Source organism: Crocuta crocuta, unplaced genomic scaffold, assembly GCF_008692635.1.
Source record: "Crocuta crocuta isolate KB4526 unplaced genomic scaffold, BGI_CrCroc_1.0 scaffold580, whole genome shotgun sequence".
Classification (NCBI taxonomy): Eukaryota; Metazoa; Chordata; class Mammalia; order Carnivora; family Hyaenidae; genus Crocuta; species Crocuta crocuta.
In genome coordinates, this window is record NW_027527940.1 from 5,010,969 (window position 1) to 5,018,473 (window position 7,505).

At 39.9% G+C, this 7,505-nt stretch overlaps 1 protein-coding gene across 2 annotated transcripts in view; it reads left to right on the plus strand.

Annotated features, from left to right (window-relative positions):
• The window catches only part of SLC35G2 (solute carrier family 35 member G2), a 40,693-nt gene that overhangs the window by 443 nt on the left and 32,745 nt on the right, over positions 1 to 7,505 (plus strand). Inside the window, exon 1 of one of the 2 annotated variants that reach the window (XM_077752350.1) lies at positions 7 to 42. The exons of the other annotated variant lie outside the window; for it this stretch is intronic. The gene's annotated coding sequence lies outside the window, so the exon portion shown is untranslated. Of the gene's footprint in view, positions 1 to 6; positions 43 to 7,505 lie in introns of those variants that run through there. 2 annotated transcript variants of the gene reach the window in all.

Genomic DNA, 7,505 nt, shown 5'->3' on the forward strand with positions numbered 1-7,505 from the left:
GGGCCGGAGCACCGCGCGCACCTTCCTCGCGGTGAAACGAAGGTAACCGGGCTCGGGAGCCAGACGGCAGCGGCAGTCTTGCACCTTGATGCTGCCTGCCAGGCCGCCCCACCCGAAAGGAATGAGAGCTGACCCCGAACCCCACACACCCACTCTAGAGGCAGAGTCCCTCTTCGGGGGTTGGGCGGGGCCCAGGGCGAGGCACCCCGGCCCCCTTAACAAACCTTCGTAGGGGGGCTCTGTTGGACATCAGAGAGGCCGTGGTCCCCTCACTGCTCTCTTGGAGAACCGGGACACCGGGTCAGCAGGGGTCAGCGTCAGCTAGGGACCCTGCGTCCCCGTGTTCTGCCACCGTCGCACCTACTGGACCCTTCCCCAGCCTCCATGATAAAGGCCGGGTATTGCTTTCCTCTGGCCCAGGAGCCCACCCAAGTAAGGGTGAGTCCCTGTGGCGTCATGAGAACAGTTTCAAATCCAAACTTTAAAAAAGGCTGAATGGTTTTAGAAACATAGCCAAGAATCGGTAGTTTTCTTTCTTCTCTTATGTCTATAATTCTGGAACGCCAGTCTATATGGGTTGAGATTTTCGTGGAGAATGGATGGCTTGTAGAAATTTCTCCACAACGAAAGGCGAAGGCAAAGGGTAGTGGAGGAAGGGCGGGCTGTGGCCAGGTGTGCTGGCTAGAGGAGCGGGGCAAGTCCACTGAGCTTCCTCAGCCCCGGGGAGAGAAACACGAACCCTCCCTGACCCGCCTCTGGGCGCTGAAGAATTTCTACATTGTGTGCGCCCATTTGGCCTCTTTTGAGAGGAGGAGGAGGATGGAAGGGGTGCGCGGTCTAGCTGGAAGGAGACTCGTGTTGGGGCGAGTGGGGGTCCTGCATCTTCAGGCTCTCGCTGGGTTTGGCGGAGAGCGAGACGGAAAGACTGCCTCCTGATGACGATTGAGGGTCCGGAGATAGAGACGCACTGGGCGGAGTGGGCTGGGGGCGACTGGAGAGAGGCGGTTTCCGCGGGCAATTCCGCGGTAAAGGACATTGATTGGGGTTGCCCGTGTCCTTGGTGCTGAAGTAAGTGCCTCAGGTGCCTTCGTTGGCTCACTTCTCGCGCTACGGCCTGCTGTACTCTTTCTACTCTGCACCTTTGTCAAAAATAGCCCACCTCCAAAGCAGGTGCCAGGGTGGTGCCTGGCTGACACTGAAACCCTTTGTAGATGAGTTAAATGCTTGTTTCCTGATAAGGTGAAGGCAAATTTAGCTCCCTTTTGGGGAGGCAGATAAAGCGTTTGTGTAACAGGTTTGATGACCTACATGCAAGTACTCATGATGACCTTAAACATGAACTCTCACGTATGCCTCTGTAGGATTCACATACGTGTATATGCACGCAAATATAATGCATATGTAAATACACTTATCTGTTTTCAATGCCATCACACGGCACAAGTTATACTTTTTTTCCAGAGCTTTTTTTGTAACCCATCTTTATTTTTTGACACCTCTGTGTTTCTGAACTCTGCAGAATCATTAATTTTCATAATCATCTGTTCCAAAGTACAGAGCCTGTGGACTAAAGTGTTTGGTATTATGCTAAGTTAATCATTTATGCATATTTTAATTCGAAACGAAGATAGTCTAAAAGATGTAAAATTGATATTAATACAAAAAATGTTCTTAAAGGAAGCTTAAAAAAGAATTAATGAAAAATTTAATACAGAACAATAGCTAGATAACGATCTTATGGAAAGCTATAATCTGAAGAAAGTAAGACTAAGATGCATCATAATGCTGGGAATTTCAAATATACTGGTGGTATATGGTTTGCGGACTCCATAAAGATTGCACATGTATTTTTCAAAGCATTAATATCTATGATTTTTCTCTCATAAAAATGTATGCTTATTGTAAGATATTTAGGTAATAGAGGAATGCATAAAACCAGAGAAAACCATTGCAGACAGATTTTCTTTTAGGTGAACATACATGCATTTTAAATGGATTACTCTTCTGTTGGTTGCATTTGCAGTATATAATTTATCACTAATGTCTTTCAAACCAATACATATAAAACTAGGTCATCATTCTTAAGGGTTGCATAATATTGCACTCTGGATAGAACATAATTTATTGACTTATATGACAATGTCATAATTATGTTTATGTATTTCTAGTTTTCTGCCTTTATAGACAGCTCTGCAAATAACATATTTGTTCTTACTTATTTTTATTTATTTTTGAGAGAGAGAAAGCACAAGTGGGGAGGAGTAGAGGGAGAGGGAGAGAAAGAATCTTAAGCAGGCTCCATGCCCAGCACAGAGCCTCACACCCACCAGGCTTGACTGTGAGATCATGACCCGAATCAAAAATCAAGAGTCAGATACTTAACTTACTGAGCCACCCAGGCACCTCTGCAAATAACATATTTGGTCAAACATTTGTGCACTTGTTTCATTCTACTCTTAGAACAAATTCTTAGAAGTGAAATTGCCAGTTCAATGGGTAGGTAAATTTTAAATACATTGATTTGTTATTTCCTCTCTTCTCTCTTGTCTATTTTATTGTTTACCGTGTTCTCAGCATCTACAACAGTGGTAGGTATATAAGTATTCACGAAATATTTATTGGAAGAACACTATTTCCAGGTTGTGCTACAGAAAATGTGTACCAGTATATACTACTATAAACACTAAATTAGAATGTTAGTATCTTCACAGTATCACCAATATTAGGTTATTAGTTCTGGGTTTTGTTTTTTTTTTTTTTAGTGTTTATTTATTTTTGAGAGAGAGAAAGAGAGACAGAGTGTGAATAGGGGAGGGGCAGAGAGAGAGGGGGACACAGAATCCAAAGCAGGCTCCAGGCTCTGAGCTGTCATCACAGAGCCTGGCACAGGGCTTGAACTCACAAACCATGAGATCAAGACCTGAGCCAAAGTCAGATGGTTAACTGACTGAGCCACCCAGGTGCCCCAGTTTTTATCAATCTTTTAAAAGAATTTTCCAATTGGATAGGCAAAAAAGAATATATTTTCCATATATAAGTATAGGTCATGCTTATTTTTTTCTTTTGTGGTTTCCAGCCTTATTTTTCTATTGGTGTGCTTGTATTTTTTCTTATTTGTGAGAGCTCTTTGTATAATGAGGACCTTGTTACATATGTTGCAATATTTTCTTGATTTTTTATTTTTAAAAATAAAAAATAATGTTTTCATTATTCAGTTTGAGACCTTTATTTATTTATTTAAATTTTTTTTTTAATGTTTATTTATTTTTGAGACAGAGAGAGAGCACAAGCTGGGGAGGAGCAGAGAGAGAGGGAGACACAGAATCTGAAACAGGCTCCAGGCTCTGAACTGTCAGCACAGAGCTTGATGTGGTGCTCAAACCCACAGACCACGAGATCATGACCTGAGCGGAAGTCAGACGCTTACCTGACTGAGCCACCCAGAAGCCCCAAGTTTGAGCCCTTTAATATAATGTATTTAATTTCTAAATACTTAATGAAAGTGTTTTTCCTTAAAATGCTTTTTAGTCTGTATTATTATTATTATTATTATTATTAGAGAGAGAGAGAGAGCAAGTCAGGGAGAAGGGCAGAGGGGGAGGGGGAGATTTTTTTTTTGGTTTATTTGTTTATTTTGAGGGGGGGAGTTGCAGAAAGAGGGAGAGAATCCCAAGTAGGCTGTCAGTCCCATTTGGTGCTCATACTAATGAACCATGAAATCATGACCTGAGCGGAAATCAAGAGTCAGACACTGCTGAGCCACCCAGGGCCCCATGAGAGAGAATCCCACAACCCTGAGATCAAGACCTAAGCTGAAATCAAGAGTCAGTTGCTTAGCCAAACTGAGCCACCACAGCTACCCCTAGTCTAGTATTTAAAAACATTTTTTAACGTTTATTATTAAAATAACTTTTTTAATGTTTTTATTTATTTTTGAGAGAGAGAGACAGAGTGTGAGCAGGGGAGGAGCAGAGAGAGGGAGACCAGAAACTGAAGCAGGCTCCAGGCTTTGAGCTGTCAGCACAGAGCCTGACATGGGGCTCGAATCCATGAACTGTGAGATCATGACCTTAGCCGAAGTCACAAGCTTAACCAACTGAGCTACCCAGGTGCCCCAACGTTTATTATTTTTGAGAGACAGACAGAGATAGAGCAAGAGTGGGGGAGAGGCAGAGAGACAGATACCGAAGCAGGCTGCAGGCTTTGAGCTTTAAGAGTTTCATGGAACTCAGAAACCATGAGATCATGACCTGACCAAAAGTCGGACGCTTAACTGAATGAATCTCCCAGGCGCCTCTAATATTTTTAAACTGTTAGTATGCAATCTTTTAAAAAAGGAGCTATTCTTTTTATAGAATATTTTGTTTTTGTGTAAGAAGGAAAATATGACAAAGTCCACTTTTTAGCCAAATCAGGAATTCATGTCATTGAAATTCATAAGAATGTGCACACATAAGGTTGGTCAAAATACCTTGAAAAGAAAAAACACCCACCTAAGTACTGTTTTTTTGTATCTGTTATAGATCAAAATAACTTTTTCCAAAAAACAAAAGATTGGTTATTGGGGCATTGATGAGCTATTCTGTATTATTTTCTTCCTGGGTTTTAAAAATATTTTAGAACAGCAAAATGGGAATAATTTTATTGTTTTTATAGAATAAATTCTAAGATATAGTTGATTATAAAAATGAGATCAACATCAGAATAGAAAATAAAACCTTGTAGTAAGACATTCTCCACAGGTAACTATGAATATTGGTTTGGAATAAAGACTTCCAGATTATTAAATTTATAAATAAAGATACATTTCATTGAACGTAGGATGATGTCTATTGTTTTTTTAATTAAAAAATTTTTAAGTGTTTATTTATTTTTGAGAAAGAGAGGAAGAGACAGAGCATGAGTGGGGGAGAGGCAGAGAGAGAGGGAGGCACAGAATCTGCGGCAGGCTCCAGGCTCTGAGCTGTCAGTACAGAGCCCGATGCAGGGCTTGAACTGGTGAACAGCCAGATCATGACATGAGGAGAAGTCAAACACTCAACTGACTGAGCCACCCAGGCACCCCACGATGTTGTCAATTGTAAGATGCATTTTAATTTTAGGAATGTGTAAAAAATGTGCATCTTAAATTTGGTGTATCATAAATAGAATCACACTGTATCTATTTTTCTGTTATTTTTTACACACAAGATACAGATATGTTCCTATCTGATACATGTAAGTATTGAATTAATCAACATCCCATTTAAGTTCAGATTATTTACAACTTTTGCATAGCGTAAACAATGTCATATTGAATATTATTTTTTTAATGTTTTATTTATTTCTGAGAGAGAGAGAGAGAGAGAGAGAGGCAGTGTGAGCAGGGGAGGATCAGAGAGAAAGACACAGAATTGGAAGCAGCCTCCAGGCTCTGAGCTAGCTGTCAGCACAGAGCCTGATGCGGGGCTCGAACCCACGAACCGTGAGATCATGACCTGAGCTGAAGTCGTATGCTTAACCGACTGAGCCACCCAGGCGCCCCTGAATATGCTTTTAATATACCTCTGTGTAATGATACTACTTCCTTAGAATAAATTCTTAAATGAAATTTATAGGCAGAGAAAATTAATACTTTGCATTTTGGTGCATATTGTCTGTTCTCCAAAATTCTTGTAACAGTTTGCCCTTCAAAAAATAGTGCATGATGTTCTAGATTCTTCATTTATGCTGAGATAATCAGCTTTTCCCATTTTCCTCACCTAAGAGGCAAGATATATCTCAGTCTATTTTAAATTCTTGTTTTTCTGACTTTTATAGAAATTGTGCATCTTTCCATATATCTATTGGCTATGTGTATTTCTTTTTTGTGTGAATTAGCTATTCATCGCCTTTGTGCAATTCTTTTTAGTTTTTAAGAGCCCATTTTGTATGAAAGATGTTGACTCTTTGTTGCTGCTGTTGTTTTTAGTTAGTCATTTAAAATTTTTTATGGTTTCTTTTTTTTGCACAGAAGGCTTAAATCTTCATGGAATCAAATCAGTACGTTTTTTCTTTGTGATTTTTCACCTTGGTGTTACACTTAGAACACAACCCTAGTTCCCCAACCCAAGATTATAAAAATATTCTCTGGTGAGAGAAAGAGGACAATTAAATTTTCAAAGGAGTAGAGCTTAGAACCATATTATGTTTCGATAGTCACCAATTCTGTTTCTAAATAGGATCTATTAAGTTTTGTCTATTTGTGTTGGTAGATCTATCAGCCCCAGCCAGGAGGTGGGTAATTATAAGTAGAGGGGCCAAATGACCTGAAGAGGGGCAATGATCACACGCTGGTCTCATTTAACTAAAATGGCTAATAGTTTTGCTTTACCTATTAGAAATAGAAGTTAGTGAATTCAATCACAAGAGAAAATTGCTTTTGGAAGATTGGCAGGGAGATTGATTAATCATACCTTTTTTCCATATTTTTACATGTATTAGAGTCTTTTCAAAGACACAAAATTAATGAGAAAATGTAAAGATGTAAATAATTCAATCATTAAATTTAAGTGTGATTGGAGTTCTTGTAAAGTTAATTTTTACAATATTTTAATTCAGGTGGATAGCTGAATTCTCCAGTACCTTTTAACTTGGACAGCTTTGCTATCCACACTTCAGATCTAGCTAATCTCAGCAGTTATTGACCTATCTAGCAATCTGACAGTTTGTAGTTGTCATGAGGATTAGACACACCTCCCACCTCCAATTATTAGATGCTTAAAGAGTCAGACACCTCCTGGTGTCCTGAGTAGAAATATAATTTTCCTGTTTGGCATTGGCATTTGTTGGTGAGGAAAAGATGATGTCATTAATCATACTCTAATCAAGCCTTTTATTCTGAGCACTTTGTAAAAACATTTTTATAATACATTTTTTATTAAAAAATTTTAATGTTTTTATTTATTTTTTGAGAGGAAGACAAAGTGTGAGTGGGAGAGGGACAGAGAGGAAGACGCAGAATCTGAAGCAGGCTCCAGGCTCTGAGCTGTCAGTACAGAGCCCGATGTGGGGCTCAAATTCACCAACCATGAGATCATGACCTGAGCTGAAGTTGGACACTTAACCAACATGTTCATTTATTTTATTTATTTATTTTTTATTTTGAGAGACAGAGGGCCTGAGTGGGGGAGGGGCAGGTAGAGAGGGAGAATCCCAAACAGGCTCTGTGCCTCCAGTGCCAGAGCCCCATGCAGGGCTCATACCCATGAAACTGCGAGATCATGACCTGAGTTGAGTGAAATCAAGAGTTGGACGCTTAACCGACTGAGCCACACAGGTGCCACTGAACACTTTAAACACTTCATTGGCGATGAGAGTCTGGTTTCACCTTCCTTGCTGAGACCACTTTGCACTATGGATGGTATTTCTTAAACACTCTGATAACTCAGTTCCAGGATGTTATGGGCCACTACTATATCTTCCTTATTATTTCATGTTTCTCATGCATTATTTTTATTACCAAATCAGGCAAAGTACCCCTATTA